General features: G+C 37.2%; 1 long non-coding RNA gene across 7 annotated transcripts in view; it reads left to right on the forward strand.

Moving 5' to 3' along the window:
* Nucleotides 1–779: 779 nt before the first annotated feature.
* Nucleotides 780–24,930, forward strand: part of LOC116716259 (uncharacterized) — a 71,844-nt gene continuing 47,693 nt past the window's right edge. For 2 of the 7 annotated variants that reach the window (XR_004338426.1, XR_004338425.1), the window contains exon 1: nt 780–1,282. This is a non-coding gene — a long non-coding RNA (uncharacterized LOC116716259). The remainder of the gene's footprint in view (nt 1,283–24,930) is intronic. The other 5 variants (XR_004338424.1, XR_004338428.1, XR_004338423.1 and 2 more) reach the window with 4 other exon arrangements.

The following is a 24,930-nucleotide window of genomic DNA, read 5'->3' on the forward strand; positions in this document are numbered from 1 at the left end:
CTGATTTTAAAATTTGTTTGACAGTCTGACTCAGAGCTGATTGCTCTGATGAAGTCGTAACATTTGCCGACGCTGCTGCGAAGGAAACGACGGCGCGCCTCTGGGATTTTATAAAACCAACAGGTACATGTTTGGTGACGACTTCAAGGCTCTTTCTAGCTGCACTTTATCTTTGTCTGTGTTCAGTAGCCGGCGATAATTTATACTTGACTTGTATTGTTGCTTTGTGCGTTCCACTTCCCTCCAAAGCTGTGCCACTCATTTTCAGCCTCTGCAATTTTCTTCTCCAGTAGCAGAAAGGAGCACAAGAGAAAAAAGCCAAAGAAAGATGACAAAGACAACACAGGACTCCTCTCTTTCCCCGGCCCTGGTTATTGTACAAAACAGGCGAGCAATAATTTTTTGTCATTGGTTTACTCCTAAAAGCCCATTTTGATGTCGGCGCTGAAAAGAAGGCAATAAAGAAACCTTTTCAGAGGAGCTGAATGAGAGAACGAAGAAGAAATGAATCCCTTTTGGATGTTGCGACCGGAGAGGCCTTTTTATTTTCTTTGCTCGGGTAATCAAATGGAGCTGAAATGAAAATGGAGTTTTCTATGAAAATAGGGGCCTTTGTTGGCTTTGGAAGGCTGGTAATTCATAAACAATAAGCCGGCTCCTTTTGTTTGGGTTATAATATATTCCTGCTGTTCTGAAAGAGGTCCCTCGCTGCACACACATGCACTCGCACACATTGAAGCCAGGGTAAAAGCCAAAGTGAGGCAGCAGGGGAAGAGAGAAAGAGGGAGGATAAAAGGAGGCAGAGAGGCTGACTTTCCATTCATCCTCCTGACTGAGAGACGGCAGGATGCTCAACTCCTCACCTCACTTCCTCCACTCGGCAACTTTTCCTCTCTGAGCATTTTGGTTCTTTTATTCCTGCAGGTGAGAATGGATCATTTTTGCCGGGCTGTTTGTTTTTTCTGAGTGCTTGGCGAGTCCTGAGGGTGGAAGTAAGGACGTGAGGCTGTTGATGGATCATTTTTTTAAAGGATGCAGCATCTGATTCTTTGGGAAGCAAAATATCAACGTGATTGAAGCAAGAACTGCAAAGGAAACAGAAGAGAGAGAACTGCACTTTACACCTTCAAGCGGTGATTTTTCAACATATTTACACCATACCAGCGAAATATCACCACTGAGTGAGGAGCGTGCATTAAGTGAGATTTCAAACCTTCTTGCCTCCTGTGACTGGAAAGTGCCGGAAAAACTTTCCTGAGTTGGAAAATGCTGAAGAAAGAAGGTACTGTTGGACTTTGACATGATGACTTCTGCATTATTGTAGAAATATATGAGTGAAAATTTATCATAACAGGAGAAACGGGCCTTCTACCAACCTGATATCTGTATAATGTATCACAAAATAACAGATAAATAAAAATAATCTCCCAACAGAAAACATGATAAAAAGTAAAATAAGTAACCAAAAAATAAAAGAAAATGTACAACTGAAAAATTAAATAAGCAAAACCAAAATACATAAAAAATTTAGCTTTTAATTTGCAATCCTAAATAAATGTTTTTGCAAACAATTGAAAACAACTAATAAAAAATATTAAGTCTAACGTAGAAACGTTGGGAAAGGAGGCGGAGTCAAAAAACAATAACTAAGAAATAGATCAAATTAAAATGACAAAATAATACCAGTATTACACATTGGAAGTTAAAATAAGTACAAAATTACAAACAATAACAAATGACAAAACATATTTGATTAAAAAAAAACATGAGAAAAATAAACATATTTAGAGAATAAACAATGATCCACAATAGAAATTACATAAATAGCAACAGGTGAAATAATTTGGGATAAAATACATCTAAATATGCTAGAAATAAACTTACTTTTATATTCACCTTGTGGTGAGGTTTTGCTCTTTATGTTATGAACGTATCCATCAGCAACTAAAACTGCACCCTATCTCGTAAAAATGGTTCATTGTCAATTATTTGCTTGGGATGAAATGTAAAGGTTGTGTGAATTTCAACAGGAAAAGTTGAAACCTTTGCATAATGGTTATTCATAAAATCATCTCCATGCTCCGTGGCTTGGAATAACAATCTCTGCTCTTTAGATGTTTTTGTATTCATGTGGATTGAGCTCAGACTCTGCTGCGCTGCCCTGAGGTGTACCGCAAGGCTTCATTGTTGGACCTTTGCCTTTTTCAACTTACCTGCTGCAGTTAGGAGCTATTTTTAAAAATCATAGCGTTTCTTTTTTTGACTTTATGTGGATAATTTTCATGTACATTTCTCTTTGAAAAGCAGAACACACTCTGTTAAGCCCCTCCTTGCTTGAGACCCCTCTAGAAATGCTTATATTAATAGTTCAAAAACAAAATGTACTTTAATATGCATTAATACATAGTGGAAGCCATCTTAGCATGACTACAGAAGCTAACATCAAAGGACTTCCACATCACTGCTGTTTGGGGCTACAGCTAATCAACGCCATTGATAAGAAACGGTGCTCCCGGATTGGCTGCTTTGCAAACGCCAACCAATAATCTGTCAAGTAGCATTATATCAAAGTGTTTCACCTGCATTTTCAGTGAATATTTTAGACATGAAATAGGTGGGATTTCTGTGAATAATTCTGTGACTGTTCCTTCAGCTTGAGTGTTTAGCTGTCTTGATGCAGAGTGTGGTTGTGACTGCAGCTGGGAGTGACTCCTGCACTAGATGTTACCTGTGAGCCTTTTAGGAAAGCAGAAGGAACCTACAGCAACACCTGCTCCTGAGGGAAGGTCATGCATGTGTTCACACTAGTCGCTAAAGGTCGCTTTTCTGAAAAGGGATTGCTTGAATGGGTCTGAAAATTCGCTAAATAAAACTGTGCTCATGAACGGTCTCCACTAACTCAACAACGAAAAGCATACATGTTCAGGTGGGACTGGAGAGATGAGCGAGTGGAGCTTGTCATAAAATTAGAGAAATTACATGTTGGATTGATTTTATTGGTTTTTGTGACAGATCTGTCATAGATTTCGTGTTTTGATGGTAATCAATTTAACCCTGACTGCTTTTCTTGAGTGCTTTGTTTCAGATTTTTATACTCAGATCCCCTCAAAAAGGTTTTATAAAATTAAACTTCTAGTCTAATTTCTGCAGTGCAATAAATCTATGTATCCTTCCAGTGAAATGTGTGTATTAATGTTTTTATGGGCTCTGTGGCAGGAAGCAGCTTCAATATGCTCAACTTGACTATATATGTTAACTTAGAACAAGTGAAACAGAATAACAGCATTTTGTGGTTGCATAATTTATTGTATTGAATGCCATAGAAACAAACTTTTAAAGTTCTCTTTGCCCTCTATTTGGGATGTCCAAAGTTCAGCCTTGGAACCATTTGCGACCCTGTGAGGCCCCTGACCACAAATATAGGATCTGGACACCATTTTGGATTTGTTTAGGCCAACATGTTCACAATCATAAGGTTGTTAAAGCGTAACAAAAGTCAGGTATAGGAGAAAACATTTGCCATTTGTTAACCAGGTTTCTGTATAAGTTTGAATTTCATGATAAATAGAACCACAAAATTCCAGGAACTTTTACACAAAAGCAGACTTGGGTGAACTCCATCTCCACCAATTATCTAATGTCGGACGCATCTTAGAAGAAAGAGTGACATATTTATGTTTTTTGTTGCTGAACTTTGACCAGAAAGATTCTTCTAGCCGAAAAAACAAAACAAACAAAAAAAAATCATGAGGAATCAACAATCCTGTCTTATGTTTTAGCTCTGTAAGGATTTACAAATCCAATGTTTGGTTCACTCAATAAAATCTTACATGTTTAGTTTATTATTGTTTAGTTAAAAATAATTTAAACGTTTGTTTAATTTTCACATTTTTAGAAAGATAAACAGTTTTCAACTTTATAATTGTGTGGCTCAACGTTTGTCCAAATTACTTGATTATTGTTGTTTTGTGATTTTAAATGGCATTTTGATAAATTATACAAGTAAATTAATCAGTTTCTTAGAGACATGCTGTAACCTTGGATAAGAGAGAAAAAATACATGACAATTATTTATATATATAATATAATATATGCTATATATATTATATATATATATATATTTTTTTTCATGATGTATTGATTAGATTAGAGGTGGTGCTGTTATGATATTAAACTCAAATTTTATTAATGTAAATTACCATGGAGACAGACCCAGGTCAGAAGTGTTGCTCCTGAAAATCCCAAGCTGAACTTGAAGTTACTTTGCCAAATTTATAAATCTGTGTGGGAGTGGATGATTTAGAGCATAGTTGAGGTTCAGCTGATAAGAGATACACAGTTGTGTTGTTCCAAACATTTCTCTAAGACTTGATGTGAAATTTGTACAATTCAACTGAACCCCCCATCCCCCCCCAAAAAACAAACAAAAAAACCTAATCTGTTAAAAATGAAAAAAAGCAAAATAAAAGCATTGCAATAACCTTGTTGCATAAGTGTGCTCACCCCTAAAAATATACTTTGATTCATAAACCTGTTAGTCCAAGTTCAACATTTATTGCTCTTGGTTTGGGTGCACAGCTAACCTCCACAATATTAAATCAGACGAACCATAAATTACCTTTTTCCAGTCATTTGTGCTCATAAGACTTTTTCAGAAGATCTCTTTCCAAATTTACTGGTCTGTGCAATATTTAGGTAATGAGAACCTTTTTGTAGATCAGTCAATATTAATGCAGCTGAGAGCAATTTGCACTAAACAGCAGGGATACTTTCTAAATACTGACCAGCTAAATGCTGCCTTTCTTATTCATGTGCTCAATATTTATTGTGTGATTGTATTTTTTTTCACCCTGTTACTTGTTATTGTTTGTATGTGAATTTCTTTCATTTTTACTGATATTTAAAAGGCCCCATTAGAAATATTGAAAATAAGAAAACTGTTGCATAGTTTGACATTAATGTTATGAAACTGAACATAAGGTATGCAGATTTAAGGACAAGATTATTGCAGCTTTATACGCATATATCTCAAAATATTAGAATATCATTAAACATTTTAATATATCATGTCACTTCTTTCAGAAAGTGAAACTCATCATTATACATACTCATATCTTTACATATAGAATCATTTTGGTTCATCCTGGACAGAAGGATACCAGAAACCCTCCAAGGTTTTCTGCTGTGTTCTGTCTGGTTCTCATTCAGCTGGTGATGTGATGCACTGTTATAACACTTCAATTAGATCTAAATAAATCAGTGCCACCCTTAGCGACGACATCAGATCATCAGTTCAAAAAGGAAAGCCTTTCATCTGAATAAAGGACTTCTTTCACCAAATGTTTTCCTTCCACTCAACTTGCCAAAAAATTGTTTGCCATAGCATTTCTGTATTAGGAATCCTTAAAAAACCAGAAAGAAATGCCTTAGATGTGTCATAAATCTGTGAACTATATCAGCTTTTGAATTAATTTACTGCAATAAAGTACAACTTTAAGGATATTCTAATTTAAAGTGTGCCTGTATTCAGTCTACTGTAGTGTAATGAGTATTTTGAAAATGTCTTTGATTGCAGGGAGTCTAGACATTTAAAAATGGAGGATCACTTACTGTATTTGCACCGTTATTCTGGAATATTTAGTAAGTTCATTCACTGAATGTTAAAACACTGAAGTCAGCTTTTCCACATGTGCTTAGGAAAATATTTAGTCAATTCTCAGCAGTAAGAGTAGGATTTCAATCATTCCTTTTTTAAAAAGGCATTTTGTATTAAGGCAAGTTTAATAATTTCATGCTTTTGAGTGAACATCACAGAATAGATGTTATTTATTTATTATGATGTTAAAAAGAGGGGGGGAAAGTATGATTATTAAAAGACATACAGTTTTCCGTAATAGTTTTGCCCTAATGTGAAAAGGATCTCTATCTGTAGCAACTACTTGTGTTAGATTGCCAAGTCTGTGTTATTGTTGAATGGAGTTTGGCGGTTGCACAAAATCAGTCTAGAGTATTTGTGAAAATATGAAATGTTTCCTGTTGGTATAGGTCTTTAGAGCTGTATAAGTTCATTTCTGTTAATCATCTGCATTTTTGTAAAAGAGCAGAAACTTAACCCCACATAGCTTTTAAAGGAAAAACAAGCAGCCAATTTGTAAAGATATATTCACATGTATAACATTTTCATTAATTTAAAGATGGCTGGAGTATATCTGGCTTGATTTAGGTTAAAACTGAGTTATTTCCTTCATGGTGATTCAAGTGGGTTCCATATTAAAGAACTGTAACATATCTTCATATTTAAAATTATTATATTAGATTCTCTAAAACAGGCGAATGATATCAGACTGCATTTGTAGAGTTTTACCTTGAAAATATGTTCCTCTTATAAAATCAGTTGAGGGCTGGCTGACGGTGTGACACTTAATCAGGCCACTAGATGGCAGTGTGGTGTAAAGGATAGAGTTATTGGTCCTGCTCTGCTTCACATTTTCTTCGCTTTATATATTTGTTGGAATAAATCAGAAGTTGGTTTTAATTAAGCATTTTTGAATTGTTTCATCTCTTCTAATCATCGGTTTTTGACCTTCGAGCTATTAGTACATCACCTAGACATTTGTAACTGTTTTTATTTACGTAATAAAAAATATCAACACTAACTTTCTCCGATGTTTGCAGATAGATTTTGTGCAGGTACAATTTCAAGCATGAGTCCAAAGATGTGCATGTTCTAGACATATCTACATAAATATATCAGTCTCATAACTTATCAAAAAGCTGAAGAAAAGATGTTTTTATAAAACAGTAAAGCCATTTCTTTTGTGTTTATATATTAAAACCACTCAAAATAACAAACAAGGGATACTCTAGCTTTAGCATCTTTAAAAGTAGGGAAACTAGGTGAAGCTAGAAATATTAGGAAAGAAGATCTTGACCCAGTTGTTGCTTGTTGCTGTCTGTGTGGAGTGTAGAAACCCAGCAGAGGGAGCCTGAAAACCATATTTAGACTTCAAAAAAGCACAAAATTTGTGACATGTTTTCCACTGGCTTTAAAACCTCTTACATGCGTTCATTATTATCAGTCTATCATTAAGGCACTGTTGCTTTTTAGACTATAAGTCCAGAGCATTGCTGTTCTAGTTGATGTTTGTATAGAAAATTTTGATGTAGGACATTTAGCTTTGATTGCATAGTTTGACCCCATGCCAAGTTGTAGATCATGTCTTAAAATTAAAATAAATCTTTATACTGATAACATTGAAATCAAAACCTCAACTTAATATAGCCTTATTAACAACATAATTGTAGTTTTTCCTGACATAATAAAGAGGAAAACAGTCCCATAACATGGCCTTTAATGCATTTTATTGATTATGTTTGCATTGCTCCATAAAAACAGAAAGAAGCAAAAAGTGTGAAGTGATCTCATGGCTTTACCCTCCATCATAATGTTCATGATTTCCACTTTTATACTTTATTTTTATGGAAAACTCAATAGACGGACAATGTCTGGTCTCACACACAACATAAACAAGACTGGATTAGAAGTTTTTCTAAGAAGCTGACTGTTTAAAATAGAAATAGAAAGACAAGAACCGTCAGTCCTTCTGAATGTGCATGCATTATGCCATTTCTTCAGCCGAGTCATTACGGCCAAGTGGAGTAAATACTGCCATTATGCGAGCTCAGAGTCTCAACCTGTTGATGCACCATTAGCTTTACTTTTTCTGAGTCGCTCCTTGCAGAGATGAACATCAACTGAATGTGAAGAGGAAGAAACATTCACAGGGGGCAAGCTTTGTTCAAAACGCTGCAGGGAGTTTTAGCTCTGAGCAATTCATACCAGTCATAGCTCCGTATTATTGCAATACTTTATCTATTTCACCCTGCACACGGCTACACATAAAGGACGCATTTCATATTAGTGCAATTTAGAGATTTATCTGTATTGTTTTTTTAAGCCACATTGTTTTAAAATGAGGTATCAAATAGATCATTGCGCAGAAATTTCCTTTGCAGAAACAAGCTGACATTAATAAGATTAGGAACACTAATCGCTAATCACATCAAGAGACGCACAAAAGCATGACCATTTTAAATAATGAGTCAATTTTTCTGTGTACGATTTGTTTTATCTGTATTAGGATCACGTGCCGGCCTCATTTAAAGAAAAATAAACTAGAAGAAATAAAGCGTGCAGTTGTTTCAAGAAATATTTTGCTCATCCTGTCTGTCTTTGTGATCAATCATAGCAGTTTGGCACAAATATGAAGCTACGTAAAGGAGAATTTTCCTTTCGATTCATTTGTAAATAGCATATGAATTTCATGTATCTGTTGGAATTTCTAAAGAAGTGGATTTATTGAAATATGTTCATAGATCTGCACCAGATGGAGATCTTATCTGGGCCCAGGTTGGTTGGTAAACATCCATATTTTTAAATGAATGTGGTTTCTTGTGGTTTTATTACTCAACTTTAAGTTGTGCAGCTCATTGTGCTAAACAGCTAAAGATTGAATTTACAACCTTTTGAGGGAAGCTGGATATTGCAGGTTGGTTCATAACACTGGCTTTATTTTTATAAGTTTAATTATGTTTAGGATGCATTTCTGTTATAATTCATTTTATGTGGGAAATATTCAATGGGAATAACGAAATGGTAAGATTTGGATTAGATTAGACTAGTACTATTGGTGTTCATGTGAGAGTAGAGAGGAAGACTCATTTGTATATCAAATAATCACCAGATCTGCTGTGCTCCTCCCCTTGTGCCTGTTCTCCATGTCACTCAATAGCAAAAGAGGAGATGGTGTGTGAACTTAAGTCTGTGTGTGAAAAACATTAAAAAAGAGAGACTACTAAAAGAAGAAGCAAAAGCAAAAGAATGGCTTGAAATTGCAACTCAGTTATCACTATCCATTTAAAACATCCAATCAGATTCAGTCTATTTCCCATTTATTCTTTCTTTCTATTGGGAGTTGATTTTTGTTTCTTTTACAAGTTATTGTAAGGAACAGTGCTGAATATTCAGCTCTGCACAGAATATATATATTTTAAACCAAATTCAGGAGATTACTGCCACAAAATCTGCTGTGGATTAACAGAAGACTTAGAAAAAAACAACTAAAGCATAACTGCTCTTACATTGAGTTTCACATTTTATTACCTACTATGTATTTTTGTTTAAAGTGTGGACTTTCAGCACTGACATGCAAAAAATACTTTTGTTAGTAAATAGATTTTTTGAGAAGGAATTATATCCACCACCTGATAAGAACAGAGAAAGTGCTAATGCGTCTTTACATTTTAAAAATTCACACTAGATTCTGGCCACAGTGAAGCTACTCCTTTATTATTTAGATTTTTTTCCATCTCACTTTAATATTTTGATTTCTTATTGTCATTAGTTTAGTAACAAATAGGCTAAAACATGTGAAATTAGTTTCTGATTGCAGAGGGGAAAAATATTCTCACATGTACAATGAAATTTATTTGACTTTAGCCAATGTAGATAATGTAATGATAATTCCTTAATGAATTGAAATCAACTTTTGTTTTTTATCTCCATTTACTTTCATAACACATTTTTCAGACATTTATAAAGAAAAACGTGATAGGAACTGTAAACGTCAGGTATAAAAATGAACATTAGAGTTTAACACTTTCTTGTTTTGTGTGACTCAATTTAATATCCTGCAACAGATTCTTAAATCTTCATGTCTTTGCAGCATTTCCTAATAAAACTGTCAGAATTATGTCTGCTCTTTCTGCACCACCCTGTGTTGACTTTGCTCTTTGCCATTGCTCTGGGTTTATTGCTGCCGGCATGTGTTCTCTCTGCATAGAGCCGTGGCTGATGAAAAGGCTCTGCTGACATGCATTGTGAGAAATATGAATCGTATTAGAAACCACCTCCACGCAGGACTCAGACACTTTGCTGAAATTGTATTTCCTTATTTTTGTGTTTTACTGCTCAGGCAGAAAATTGCAGTTGTTGATGTAGTTGTTAAAAATGATAAAGTAAAGATGTCCGGTCAGCTGAGACCTGTGACATCATCACTGTGTTCAATTAGCTGCCCTATTAGCCTGCATTGTGAAGCGGGTTTTATTTAAGCTAACACTTAATTTTCAGGCAATATCTGTGCTGTAAAAGATAAAAAAAAAAACAACCTGGAATGCAATAAGACTGATCTGATGACAGTACCTTAGAAGAGTCTTCCTAAAAATTTTTCTTTATTTTGTGACATAGAAACATCAATTTCTAAGATATTTTATTGGGATTTTGTATGATAAATGGCACATAGTTTGGTTACATTTCCAGCTATTTGTCTTAACCAGCTTTGCACATTTAGATTCTGATTTTCTTTTACCATAGGAAAAGTAACTCAAGTGACTTTGTATGTGAACATCAGTTTCACCTACAATCACATGGCTGTGATTTTAGAATGGTCTCAAGATCTCTGCAGCTTTCATAGCTTTTCTTCCAGGATTGTAATGGATCAGCACCAGTCATCTTCCAATCAACTCTAACCTTCTTTCCTGCTTATTTTTCTCCATGGCTCTCCATGGGGATGTGGTGTGCAAGGTGTTTCCACCCAAGCAGTGGTTCTCTGCAGCTCCTCCACAGTAGCTTGATAACAATAACATCAACAGAAATAAAAATCTGTCCGATGTGCATTTGTAATCCTCCCCTTTTACTCTGATACCTCTAAAAACGTGCAACTATGGCGCGTTAGAAAATTACAGACGCTACATATTTTATGTTTTAATAAAATGAGACACCAAAAGTTGAAAGCAGCTTCACTGGTTGATAAGTTTAGTGCACTACTCCCCTCACCCCTTGCAGCCCTCAGCATAAAGGAACTACCACGCCATCATCACTCTGCTACAAGCATCACTCAAGACATTCAGCTCGACTAAATGGTTCGGCCAATTACATTGATTTTAGAGGAGCTATGTTGTTTGCATTAGTACAGGAAAATGGGCTGCCATTTCCCATGTTGGTGAGAATTAGGGTCTACTCGGGGTCTGTAATGGATTGAATACCAATCAGCAGGCTCTTTTTGACCACATATCACATTGTGCACTCACACTATTAGAAACTCCTTTCAATGTATTTCTAATTACTTGAGCAGATGTATTTTTAGCTCCAGCAGGGAGGGCAGAGACCCGGCGCTTTGACAGCGCTGCTTTGATCGGCTCTGCTGTTTGATTCCAGCTACATTATTAAATAGTGAATGATTGATTGGCTGTTTATTTATCAGTGTTTAGCCTAAAATATTACAGCTTAATTTTATTCATAAAACTTCCTTCTAGGAAGGGAAGTTTAAAAGCTGTGTGATGAGAAAGCTCTGTAGAGGAAATAACCTGACTGAATGACAGAGAAGAAATTGCTTATAATGTTTATATTCAGTTATTTGCTTTTTGTTGTCTGTCTGTATTAATTCAAGTCAAATTTCTGCAGGTGAATCAGCCAATAATGCTCAAAGTAGACCTAAGATGCACAAAAAACACAATTATTATTTTAAAAAACTCCCCCCATTCTACTATAATGCTAAACTAGATTCCTTCTTTTAGATTCTCTGTTATGAATTAGGTGACTGAGATGAAGTTACAAATCACTGTTTGGCATCAAAAGTTTAAAGAAACTTTGATATTCCTAAAGAGAGAGAGCATTTTGTTGTCAGCATAGGAAGCAGTGCTGCTCCTCCTGAGCCTCTTGCTGTGCACTGCCAGTCAGCTGGTTAAAAAAAACGTACTCTACTTTTCTGTCGATTACTAAAAAATAAAAAGAATTGGGGAATAAATCTGGAGCCAAAAGACTCAAACAGTCCTGTCCTTTAAATGTCGCAAAGGGGAAAGAAATTATTTTCTAATTAATAACAGTTTGAACTGCTAAAATAACTGGACCAACGTAAAATACCAGGGTAGTTTGACTAAGTTCTCATAGCGTGAGAATCTCATTCTGACCAAAAATGACCTAAATTTGGGACATTTTTCTGTTAGGAAGTGACATTCAACTTGTTTTTCAGTTACTCACATTTTATTAAACATTTAATTGTTGCGTATTCCTTTGCTATGATAACTTTGATCAGTTATATTTCTGTCAAACTTTGAGAGGTAAATTAAAAAAATGTCTTTTTGAGATTTAAAGTCTTCCAGAGCTTAACCTTTCTTCCTCTCCCTGGAAAATGTTTTGCTTTGTTTGTGTTTAGCAATAAGAAAATCATTTCTTGCTGACTTTATCAAAACAGAATTGTCACAGCAGTGGCCTGAAAAGAATATTTTCTGACCCGTTTTTGTTTTGAAAATAATCTGCAGGCACATTTAAAATGAGGAAAAATCTTATTTTTTATAGTTTAATTTATTTGCTAAGTAAATAATGGAAACTTGCCCCAAGGCAACAGTGAACCATAATGGTTTTCACCAAGGCAGTATTAAATGTTGGCCTGAATCCCAGCTTGAATCTGACAGAGAACAAGTAGAGGGAGTTACAGATTAGGGTGATGGTACAGAGACTTGTAGCTCATCACCAAAGATGAATCATCAAACTTGCCATTATAATCAAACTAGGTTTAATTATAATGGCAAGAAAAATTGTTCCACAGATTTTTGAGAAGTGGGTACATCAGTTTTTAAAATGCAATTTAAAAGAAAATGTAAACAAATTGTATTTTTTTTTAAATTTCCACTTCTTTTTAGTTGTTCAATCACCTATTAACTGGATGCTAGTGCAATTTAATCTCTGTAAATGATTTTCTAATTTTATTCATTTAGTTTTTATGGTTTTCAATCTAAAAAATAAAGTAAAAATATTAATATCCATTTCGCTGGCACTGTACACACTTGGATTTGTTTCTAAATGTCAGATACAGAATAAACGTCATCGTAGACACATAAACCCAGCGTGGTTAGATATACTCACACAAACTCCAAACCTCGAGCGCCACAAAGTAAGTAATCAAATGTCATTCTCTGGTTCAAGTCGATTCTCAATAACCATTTTCAGCTTTCTCCAAAATCTATAAAGGCAGCTCTTAAGACGAGGCTGAGGCCGGGTGCAGCGGGGGTTAAAGGTGCTGCGGGATGCTGTCGTTTTGGGGGTTAACGAAAGCTTTTGCCTTCTGAAGTGATCTGTAAGCTTGTCGCTTTGCTGCCAGAGGATGTTTTGGATCACATCTCTCTTTGTCTTGGGATATAATTTAAGGTCTCCTTACCTTGCTGTATGATGAGGCTGCATTCAGGCCTTATGTAGTTGGCAATAAGCACAACAGAAATGCCTCTCCAGCCGCATATCATAGCTGTCTCACAACAAGCCTCGCCTCAAAATAATTTCTTAATCCATTAATTGGCATGGAGCAGCATTCGGGGCCGGGCTTTTTGTTCAGTATGTTTTTCAGAGATGCATACTAATCATATAAAGTGATCCTTTGTGCTCAGGTTGACAGCAGCAGCAAGAGGTTTTAGACACACACGCGCTCCGTGAGGCATGTGTCTGGGAGCGCCGACGGCAGAACGAGTGTATTATTTTCCCTGAAGAGTGTTATTTTCCTGTCAAGGCTTGATGGCAACGTGCCAACAGATGTGACAGGGAGTGATCATCCTTCCTTTATACAGTAGGGAGAGAGAGGGACGGATGAGGACGGAGGGAGGAAGACAGACACACTCGCCGGGCTTTCATCGGGGGCATTTTTATGCAAATTCTGATATACAAGATTTGAAAAGCAGCGTGGAAGTGGCTAATTCTAATGAATTCCCGTCTCTGAAGGAAAACTTTTGAAGCGATTGAATCTGTTTGTCATATTTACATCCTCATCCGATCACCCAACAGGGGCAGTTTGTGTCTGTTCAGATCTTTGTCCAGGCTTTTCTGTAGATGCAGCGAAGTACTCAATGCTTCAATGTTTCTGTTGCTTCTTGGTTGCAATGCGTCTTGTACCTTTTATACTTCATTAAAAAAATATTTGTTTTGCTGATTACAGCGAGCTGAAGTTACGTAAAATTGATTTTTATAAGATACCAGTTGAGGCAGACTATCAGAGTTTAAATTTTCTGTTTATACGTTTAGTGAATTCAGTATTTGAAGATTGAATTCTACTTAATTTACAAAAGTAAAGATTGTCAGGGGAACAACTTACTAAGGAAAACTTTTCTGATGAATTTCAGCTTTCATTTCTCAATTTAAATGTATATAAACCCAAATTTACTTATTTGGCTAGAAATATTAACAAAATTGTTTTAGAGCTGGGAGAAAAAACACTCTTCACCCTTATAAGTAACCTTACCCTCTTCAGTGAGACGTTTCTTGTAGCCATTTACCAGAATCTGACATCAATCTGAGAAAAACTTACCACATTTTTCAGGGTTCAGGTTCCTTATTCACCTTGTTTCAAGTCACGTCACAGCATTTCAATGAGATTAAAATCTGGACTTTAATTTCTTAATCCTTAGCCAGTCCTTGATGGATTACCTGGTATGTCTTGAGTCACCAGCTGCGTTTCCATTACAAATGTTCTCAGATATTTGTCGATATTCCACTAACCTCAAAAAACACAATTTTGTAATTGTGGTGTTTGTTTTAAATAAGAAACATAATTAAAATCATTTACATTTGTTCACATGTTAAATCATTAAAAAACATGCCACGCCATGATCCTCCACTACTTTCTGTTTTCTTCATGGTTTCCACCAGTAGTAAATCCAGTTGTTGATCATTATTCCAGAAGATTTGGTCTTTCTCTGTATTCTCTCTGGCAAACTTCAATCTAATTTCTTTCTTATAGAGCAAATGTTTCCTTCTTGCAAACCTCCTATGGAAGTTAAACCTGTGTGTCCTCTTTCTGGTTTTTCAGACACACATTTTCCAGTAGCAGGAGCCTTTGAGATAAATTTGGGGTTTCTGGAGACTTCTTTTAGGATCTTGCAGTCTCCTCTCTGGGTGAACTTGCTTGGATTCCCAGATCTGGGTAACTTGGTGGTTGTTTTCGGTGTTCTCCAGTGGTAAACTGTATTCTTTAAATCCTTGGATCTATCAATGCTTCAATGTTTCTGATCATTTTTGGACTAAAAAAAATCTCCTGATGTAAGCATGAGTAGGTATTAGTTTATTCTGTTGATATTGCAAGTATGGATCATAAAATTGCTTGATGGATTGGGAAAGTGCTCAACAGGTTAAAGGGATGTATGATTTTTTTTTTTTTACATCAGGTGCTAGAAATCAATAGAAAACTCTCTAATTCCACTTGAATCCCTCTCCAGATCAGTCCTCAGTAATCTGATCTCCTGAGCCCACTCTTGCTGAGAAGCAAAACGGCTCTCGCTGATGAGCGGCCTGATAAATAACAGCTCCCGCAGATTAAATAGGAGCTCATCTAGAAACTCTGTAGGTAAACCCCTTGTGTGCGTTCTGTCTCTCTTTTCTCCTTTTACCCTCTTCATTTACTTCTTTTCTGGCTAAAAACAAAGAAAAGCTAAACAAAGCAGAAGGAAAACAAAAGGAAAGAAAGAAGAACGTGTCATTACTGGTTTTGTTTCCTCAGTGGCACAATACCCTGACCAGCCTCATCAAATGATGGAGATTGCAAGCACGCATGCAGGCAAGTAGGATGGCCTGATAGAAACGCCCCCCCCCCTCGTGTGACGAAAGGCAGTTTAATTTAGATAATTATCTCACAAATTAACCACAAACTCCTCGGCTGTTAATTACCTGTCTGTGGGAGCGACACAGTAAAACAAAACCAGAACCAGAGGAGCTTTTGTTCACATCTTCTTGGGGGGGCCCATAAATTGGTTCCGCCCCTGCTGAAAGGCCAGATAACCCTTTGAAGGAACAACCACTAAAGCATTTGATAGGCTAATGGGAAATATTGTTAGCATCCCAGTTTGTAATTGGACGTCATAAATCTGGCCCAAGTGATGGGGCAACAAAAGAGGGGTTTTGTGTCGGTGTCAAGGCCACTGCGCGACTTGTAAATCCTTCCCCCCGCTGAATGGCGCTATCTGACGGCGCACCTACGGCTGCAGCACAAGACGCACGGCCGCCGCTTCCTCTCGCATCAATCCATTGTGAGTGCGCGGGGTGTTTGGATTTCTGGATGTGTGTATCTGCTCCAGCAGTGCTAATAAAAGCGTCGTTCTTATCTTTGTGTCTGCTGAAGGTGATTCTGTCAGACGCTATTAACCTTGCCTTTATAATGACGGCTCGTCTGATTAGTTTCAACTCTTAAAAGTGCGACATTTTCAATTTCAGCATTTTCTGCGGCTCTCTGTGACACATTTGATTCATTTTGTCTCTTCGATGATCTGCAGCACCTTGCAAACAAGTATGTGCAACCCTTGAACATGTCACATGTTTCAGATTTTAAGTTGTGTTGCTCTGTTGCATAAAATCCCAATAAATGCATTGAAATTTTCCAATATGAAGAGATTACACTACATAACGTGACTCATGAAGTTGTTTTGGTAAAAAAACAAATGACAAAAAGCGACAGAATTTAGTCCAATCTATAAAAAAATGACAAGGTGTGGTTTAACAAATCCTACTTTCTTCCTAATTTCCCTTTATGTCTTTTTAAGTGCTAATAAAAATAGCCGCCTTTATCTCCGGTTAGTGTCAGGGAGGGTTTTTTTTTATCTCCTCATTTCAATGATTTTGGAGTTTCAGTACGATTAAACGCAGGAAGCAATGATGCCTGACACTTTCATCCTTGCGGTTTACCGTCAGTCTCCTCTAAAAGCTGCAGAAGGTTAACGCCAGCGTTGAATGAAATGTGTTCCTAGTTCTGGTTAAGATTCTCCATAAATGGGAGATTTTAGTTGTTAGAGGTGTTGAGGTGAGAGGATGTTGTCGCCCCTTATTTCAGGGAACCTGAGATGGAAATAAATAATACATAAACTCTGAGGAAATGCCTCTCACTGCAGCTCCATCTCCAAGTCTTTTCAGAGTTTTCTTTATCAGCTTTTACATGAAAAGACTGAAATTTTCACCCATTTGTCTTGGCAAAGTAGCTCACACTCAGCCAATTGGATGAATTGGATGAAAAACATCCGTGAACATGATATTTCAAGTGATGCAGATTCTCAATCAAATTTAAGTCTGGACTAATAAAAACACTTTGATTTAAGCATCCCAGTTTATCTCTGTGTTCATGGCGGTTTGATGCCTCTAAGAGATTTCCATCAGGACATTTAGCTTCATTCATCCTTCACTTTGCTCTGAACAGTTTTTCTGCTCTTGTTGAAGAAAATGCCCACAATATGATGCTGCCACCACCATGCTTCACTTTAGGATAGGTAATGTTAGTTTCCTGCCTCACATGGCCTTTTTCCACTTGTTTACTGTAAGTGCGGCTTCTTATTGCTTCCTTCCACAGTAAGTGCCTAATTTTACATTTTTACATTTTTATTTCCACTTGAGGAACACTTTTGGTGGAAAAGAGAGTAGACATGGAAAAAAAACAAAATACAAGAACACAACTTTAGAAAGGGCTTACCGGGGCAGAAGCACAACGTCTGGAGGGAGGGAGAAAGGATTTAGAATGTTTTTGTACTGGATGAATGTTTTACATTGCAACTTATATAAAACTCACAGTTATTTTAATATTGTTACATTTTTATTAATGTATGCAATGTATTTGTTTTTATGGGATAATGGACCAAAATTGGCACCATCCCAGGGGCCCTTTTCCTTCTAAATCTGGCCCTTGTTGTAATTGAAAGATTTTTGCACACTTTCTGACTAAATTGTTTCCTTCACAACTGAGAAAAATTCATCCACATTGGCCTTCATATCCTCTCATAGCAAGAACAACAAAGTTGGATATTTATTAAACATGTAAAGCAGTTAAAAGTAATAATTAAACATAAATCTACCTAGCCTTTGCTTTTTTTTTAGCAGCTGTATTAACACCAGAGTGTGGCCAAGCTGTGGCCGTGTTCTCCAAACCAGGTGTGAGAAAACAAGGATGCACACACGCACACACACACCATGAGGGGAGCGTCAGAGCTGCACCAATATTTGTGTTTTGCGGCTGTCACATATTTGTCCAAGTCCTCATCGCTGCTCTCCACATGCACGGCTGCAGGTGTGAACAACTCTTGTGCTGAGAGCGACGCTCTCTGCCGTCACACCACCAGAAACAGAGAGGCACACACACACACACGCCATCTCCACGGCTGGGGGAGGAAGAGGAGGAGAACGGGGAGAGATCAATAGTAGTGAGTGTGGAGTTTGGATAATTACAGTTGTTAGCAGGGAGAGGAGAGCTGCTATAGTGGCCTCTCCACTCAGAGTCTCTTATCACTCTCTGGCCTGTCATTACAGCTTTAAATGCTGCTGTGGCAAAGTGGCAACGCTCGTCTGTGTGTGTTTTCCATCCACGTAGTTTCCTCTCCTTTCTGATGCCTCTTTATCGCTTCTTCCATTTTTCTCTCGTCTGCTCTCACTTTTTGAGTCCCTTCCTCGTATTATTTACCCTTTGACTATCTCTGCACTGCATTTTTCACCTCTCCTACCTATCCATCTATTATCGCTCCCCTTTAACCTCTCTAATAAAGTTTCTATATCCTGATAAACAGCTCCACTAAACCAACACAAGCCTCTCCTGTAGTGATGCATGAAGCTATTGGTACAAACTGTCAGCTCTGGTCTTGTTTGGCCCAAAGAGATTTGGCTGAAGCATTATTGAGAGCTCAGTTCAGAGTCAAGATTTGTAGTTTGTAAATTAAGAAAGTTCTTGCAACATGGTAGGATTACAAATACTTTTAAAAGTCTCCATCTTTAACTGTTCATATCCTATTCATTTGATCCGAGTTGTAGTTCTTTTATTTTTGTGACTGTTTTTCTTTGTAGATTTGAAAATGAAACAAGTCATTTTTAAAGTTTTCAACCTTGCACAAAAAGAAATGTACACTGCAGGATTTCTGAACATTCTTGGTTAGGCTCTCAGGACTCTTGACGTCCTGCCAGAACCTTCCTGGTTGTTGAACTTTGACAAAACGACACCAAAAACAGGCTAGAGAAACTGGACTTAAATCCCCTTTGGAGGATTCTGGTTGCTTCACCATTTCCATTTTATGGTTCTGTTGGTTTCCACTCCTGTTGAGGAGTCTTGTCAGACATAAAGAGATTAGAATGATGGAGAGAAGGATTAGATGGTGGCAAAACAACAGCATTTTGTCCCCTCTGGGCTGTTTGTTCTGATTTAGATGGAGCAGGATTAGCTGAGGATGAGGAGATCAGTTGCATCTTTCAGAATGCGTCTGTGTGGGTGTGTGTCTGTGGGTGTGTGTGTGGGTGTGTGTGTGTGTGTAAGAGAAGTAGGCCAGTGATACATAAATGCTTGAAGCAAAGCTGTCAGATATTCAGCTTGATATTCCTATGGTCTGTAGGTGGTGCATAGTTTATCATAAATAATCTATAGATAAAAATAACACACTGATTAGAGATAAGAATGTGATCAAATGCAGCGGAAAACTTTGCAGGAATGTCACAGCGTTAGATTATTTTGTGAAACGAGACTTTATGGTGTAATGGATTTCATAGAGTTCACTTGAATTGAATAGAGTTTAAAGGATGTACTTATATTGGCCTAATAAAGATTTTACAAACAAAAATGAGGAAGGAGTTAGGACACAGTTAGTCTTACTCCTTTAGCTTAATACAAGATGTTTCCTGGAGCAAATCTGACAGAATTCATCATCGATTTTCCCCAAGCTTCTCTGCTCTCATCTGTCTCACATCAACACATCAAGCTTTTAAACACAAAATAACTGTGCAGCAAAACTGCACAGTTTTGACAGATGACTGCCATGCAGTTTTGCTGCACAAAATGGCAAGGATTGCTTAGGAAGCACATTTATTATTATTTTTGAACATCCTCCGGGTTGTTGTTCATCTTCTTCTTCTGAACCATGTGACATAGTTTGAGCTGTGTATGTCCAGCCTTGGGGTGGTTTTAATAGTTCTTTTAGCATCTTGCAGTCTGCTTCTAGAGTGAAACTGTTGGGACCACCAGGTTTGTATTTGTCTTTCACTAGTAGACTAATTTTTAAACCTTTTTTAATCATTTTTTCTAGACTGACTACTTGCTAAAGTTTTATTTATGGTTTTAAATAGAATAAATGTGCGACTTCATAATTTATTCCTCAAAGTTTTTTTCATATTACCTGAATTTATAAGTATCCATATATCCAAAACAAGACAAAAAAGGTGAACAGATCTGACCCACTAACCAGGGGAAAAGGTTAGAAACGTGTAGCTCGGCATGAAAGAATAGCATCTCTTGCTCTTTTCTTCCACATTGTCTCCAAGAAAATGCATGTTTACAGTAGAAACAAACCAATATTGAAGATAAAATTATATCCAGTCTTAAGCTGCTTCAAACTCAATATTCCAGTCATTGTTGTGAATAAAAAGCCAGGCTTGTATTTCACATCTAAAGTTACCTAATTTATTATTTTAAAACCATTTTCCTGAATTTCCAAATTAGTTGAATATAATCTACATTTTATCAAGCATCCATTTTTTAAAAGTGCCTGAAGAAAACTATTAAATATATGTGAACCACCAGATGTGGTTGTGTTTAAATTGTCACGTCTAGCTCTTAGTGCTTGCAGATGGTGTAAAACTGTTGGTTTTGAGTAAATAGTCGTCATTCAGCCCAGTAGTGAAACAGAGCTGCTGTCTGTGAATGTGTTTTTGAGCTTCAGGAAGTGCTACATGGCCACTCGTGCAGCTGTGTCTCAAAACCCGCTCTCCCTGTGTGCATTACAAGCATTGAGTCGGGTATCACAATGAAACAGGAAATCACAGCAAGGATAAAAATCCTCTCCCTCTCTCTCTACCCCTCTCCCATCCTCATACAAAACACTCACAAATAACCCGCTAATCTCTGCCACTGCCTGCGCGCCATTTAAGGCTTCCTCCAATTAAAAAGCATCAGGGAGTCGAACCCGCCATCTTATTTATCATATTAATTAGAAACTCCCCTGACAACAAAGACAGACCCACAGCTGTGGAGGAGAAGAGAGAGGCCTGGGAAATGAAGGATGGTTTGATTTGTTGTCTTGCTAATGTGACACCTATTATACAGGTTAGTCCTCGAATACAAAGATGCTGCAGCAGCATATGGTAATGGAGTACGCACCATGCACGCAGGTGTGTTTCATACATGTGTGTTGCTCCTTTCACTAAACATTTCTCCATGTATTTATCCACAGCTTTTTGTTTATCTCATTAATCAGTGCTTGTCATTAGTTGTTAGCCTCAGTTTGTGGTTTTAGCACGGATTTGCATGTATGAAATATCAAGTATTAGGGTCTCCTTATTTGATTGTGGGTTGATATCCCGACTTCAAAGAGTGGAAGATGAGGGAAGAACACCTGCAGGTGTGCTGTCTGGTCTGGCACAGATGAAAAGACATGAAGTGTGGATCCACACTAAACCTGTTTGGTTGGCTTTAATCAAACTATAGTTTGTTTGTCTAGAAAGTCCGGTTTGTTTGGGGAGGTGTGGGGAAAAAAGCTAATTCTGATCCACCTTCAAACCTAGGTCTCGATTTGGTTCGAATACATGTGTGACACCAGAAACCGCTCCAAAAGCAGAACTACAACACATGGTAGTGTGGGTAAACACAACCAAAACAAATGCAAGAGTCTAACGCTAATGTGAGAAATCCTATAAGAGCCAGAATATGACGGCGCCGCTCCATTTTTGTTTACATTTTGTGATGAAGGAAGTTGCGTTGTTTTGATAGAGCAAGGACAGATTTATCCGACCTGTTGCCTTCGATAAACCAAGTGAGTTGAAGTTGGAAGAAGGAATTTCATCAGCAGGAGAAACTGGAACATTTTGGTATCTGTAGCTTGCAGTAAAAACCTAAAGACACTTCACCTCCAACTTCATCGTAAAAATATGATGAGAGAGATAAGAGGAGGTGGAAACGCTGCGAGAGGAGTAGGACAGGCAGATCGGGGTGAACAGGGGTTGACGCACTCTGTAATCATGGGTCTATTAGCCTGCGCTCCGTATGGCAGTGATGGTGCTGAAGTGCTGCCCTCTGAAAGATAAATGGTCAGGATATTTAACAGCTGACAGGTGTGTACATGTGTGCATTTAGTGCTGGGATCCCTTGTGTGAATCTTTCTTTGTGCGGTCTCTTTCTAAACACCTCAACTTCTTAAAAATATTTCTTACTTGTTTCTTGATGCGGTAATTGAAGTTTGTTCCATACATCACTGAATATATTTGTTAAACATACACTGTTTTCTCATTTTATTTAAATTTTTAATATGCTCTGGTGAATATTTCAACAATAGACATGAGGAGCAGAGTGCTTAAAACTTTTTCTTTCAAATCTGCTTGAACTGAGAGAAAAAACTGTAAAGTTCAGTCAGTCGATTTCAAGCCCTGTTTTCTGTACATTATGAGACTTATCTCTGGTTTCGCATAATAAGATTGGCAAATTGACTATTAATAGCAGTGAGTTACATATTCTTTAATTTCCCTTGTACCAATGATCATACACGTTAATTAGGATCATAAGTTGTAATTCTTGCACTTCAACATTTGCTGAACTGTTTTTTTTTAGTCAAATATTAACATAGTCAATGAGATGAGTAGGAAATATAATGGATTCACTGGCCGTGGTGCTGAAATGGGGACATACGTGGTTCTGAATCTTATCTCTGTTATTCAGCTATATAATGTTGGGTATATCTTTTAAATTGCTTGTGGTATTTACGTTGTTGATTTATAAATTGTTTATTTTGTTTTAAACTCTGTTTATTTTAGGCATTTTTTATTCAAATTTCTACTGCACTAATTTACTATTTACACAAATCTTGTAACCAGATAGAAAATATTCAATATCTTATTTAAATGTCTAAGAATAGCTCTTCTGTCATCAGTGCAGACAGAGTGTTTGCATAGTGTTGAATGAGGTCTGAGTAATATTATGAGTTGCTGGTGCAACTTTTGAGTTGCAGTTGTATGAATGCTGTAGTTATGGTGCACATGTGAAATATTAAAAGCATTTTACAGCTGCAGCACTCGTGTTTTGGAGGTTTTCAACATCTCCAAAATCTATGGCAGCTTTGGTTACCTGGTGATCAACTTAATCATCCTGCAGTGTTAAATATGTAGATTGGTTGGTCCTAGAGTATTATGTACCAAAGTCTGCATATTTTACTACAGTATTATAAGCATGGCAGATGTAGGACAGTGTAATGATGGTATAACTAGTGAATTAAAGTAAGTAGAACTGACATATTTGACCTGATAATTAAGCAACATGTATATATACAGCTTGTTTGTTAGTTTCATCTTCCATGCAGGTTAATTTTGATCTGTTAACAGATTTCTATGTGTTTTCTGCTCAGAGGCAGTACCACCACAGTCTAGTAAGTACTCACGCAGCATAGAGATCTTTATATACTTCCTGTCTCTCTTGTGTTTGCATGAAAAAAACATAAAAGTAAAAGGCGCTGCTTTCAGACACTCCAGACTCTGCACACTTGATGTAAGAGTAAACATGTAGATGTTATTGCTCCCATGGATCTTCATGTCTTTCTTCTGCTGAACCTCTTACGCTCAGCCCTGCTTCCCGCTGCAATATGTGGAGGCTGTACTCCACACTCCCTTCCTCCTGTCTCTGATCTACTGCTTCTGTTTGAGCATCAAAGATGGTGAAGAGGTTTGCCATCTCACCTTCCTCCCCACTTTTTCCTTCATCTTCAAACAGAGGAAAGTGCAAAGACTAACTGTGGGTTTAGACATCTTCTGTTTTTTTTTTTCACTTTACCTTGTTTTGTGTTTCACTTTCATTTCTTTGTTCTTTGGGATGTTACCAATGTTTTGTGTGTAGAAACAGTTGATTCCCTGATACCCTTCTAGTATCAGTTTAAGTTAGCTTTTTAGCTTTGACAGTAGTGGCCTCTATATGGATTTATTATTCTGTGTTACCGTATCCCATGTGGTTATAATTAACTAAAAATAAGAGGATGTTTGGACTTTTTGACAATTCTGTTAAATTGTTGTGGAGGAATTTGAAGAATTGATAGTCGGTCTGCTTAAAGTCATGAAACAGAATCACAATTTCATTAGCTTTCATTTTTAGTTTGTTGTTTTTTTTAAGTTGATTTTAAGTTGATGTTGATTTCCTGGTGTGCTTTTAGGTCATTGTCCTGCTGCATCACCCATGTGCACTTTAAGGTCATGAACCGAGGTCCTACTTGTTATCAGACAGGTTCTGTTATTGTAGTGATTTATTGATTCTACAGGTCTGGCAGTAGTAATCAGACCTCCATCCATCCATTTTCTGTAAACCCTTGTCCCTAGTGGGGTCAGGAGGGGTACAGCTAATGTTCCGGGCGAGAGGTGGGATCACCCTGGACAGGTTGCCAGTCTGTCGCAGGGCAACACAGAAACAGACAGGACACACAACCATGCACACACCTAGGGAGAATTTAGAGAGACTAATTAACCTAACAGTCATGTTTTTGGACTGTGGGAGGAAGCCGGAGAACCCGGAGAGAATCTACTCATGCACAGGGAGAACAAGCAAACTCCATGCAGAAAGACCCTGGACCTTCTTGCTGCAAGGGAACAGCTCTACCATCTGTGCCACTGTTCAGCCCATAATCAGGCCTCAGTTTGGCTTTTCTGTTCAGTTGAGTTCATTTCCATGGAACTGATCCACAATAAATGGGATCTTAAGAAACTTCACTAAAGAAATGAACCCATCAGGTCACTGACTTTAAATAGATGATAAATCACTGTTAGTTGGCCTTCCTCTTCCTAATCATGTTCTTCTTTGTGTTGGTGTATCACATTAAATCCTGATAAAACACTGAATTTTGTGGTTGCGACGTGACAAAAATATGAATCTGTCCTCAAGATGTTGTAGGAGAGTTCATCTCTGGTTTCTTTAAACT

Source organism: Xiphophorus hellerii, chromosome 24 (assembly GCF_003331165.1).
Source record: "Xiphophorus hellerii strain 12219 chromosome 24, Xiphophorus_hellerii-4.1, whole genome shotgun sequence".
NCBI classification, from domain to species: Eukaryota; Metazoa; Chordata; class Actinopteri; order Cyprinodontiformes; family Poeciliidae; genus Xiphophorus; species Xiphophorus hellerii.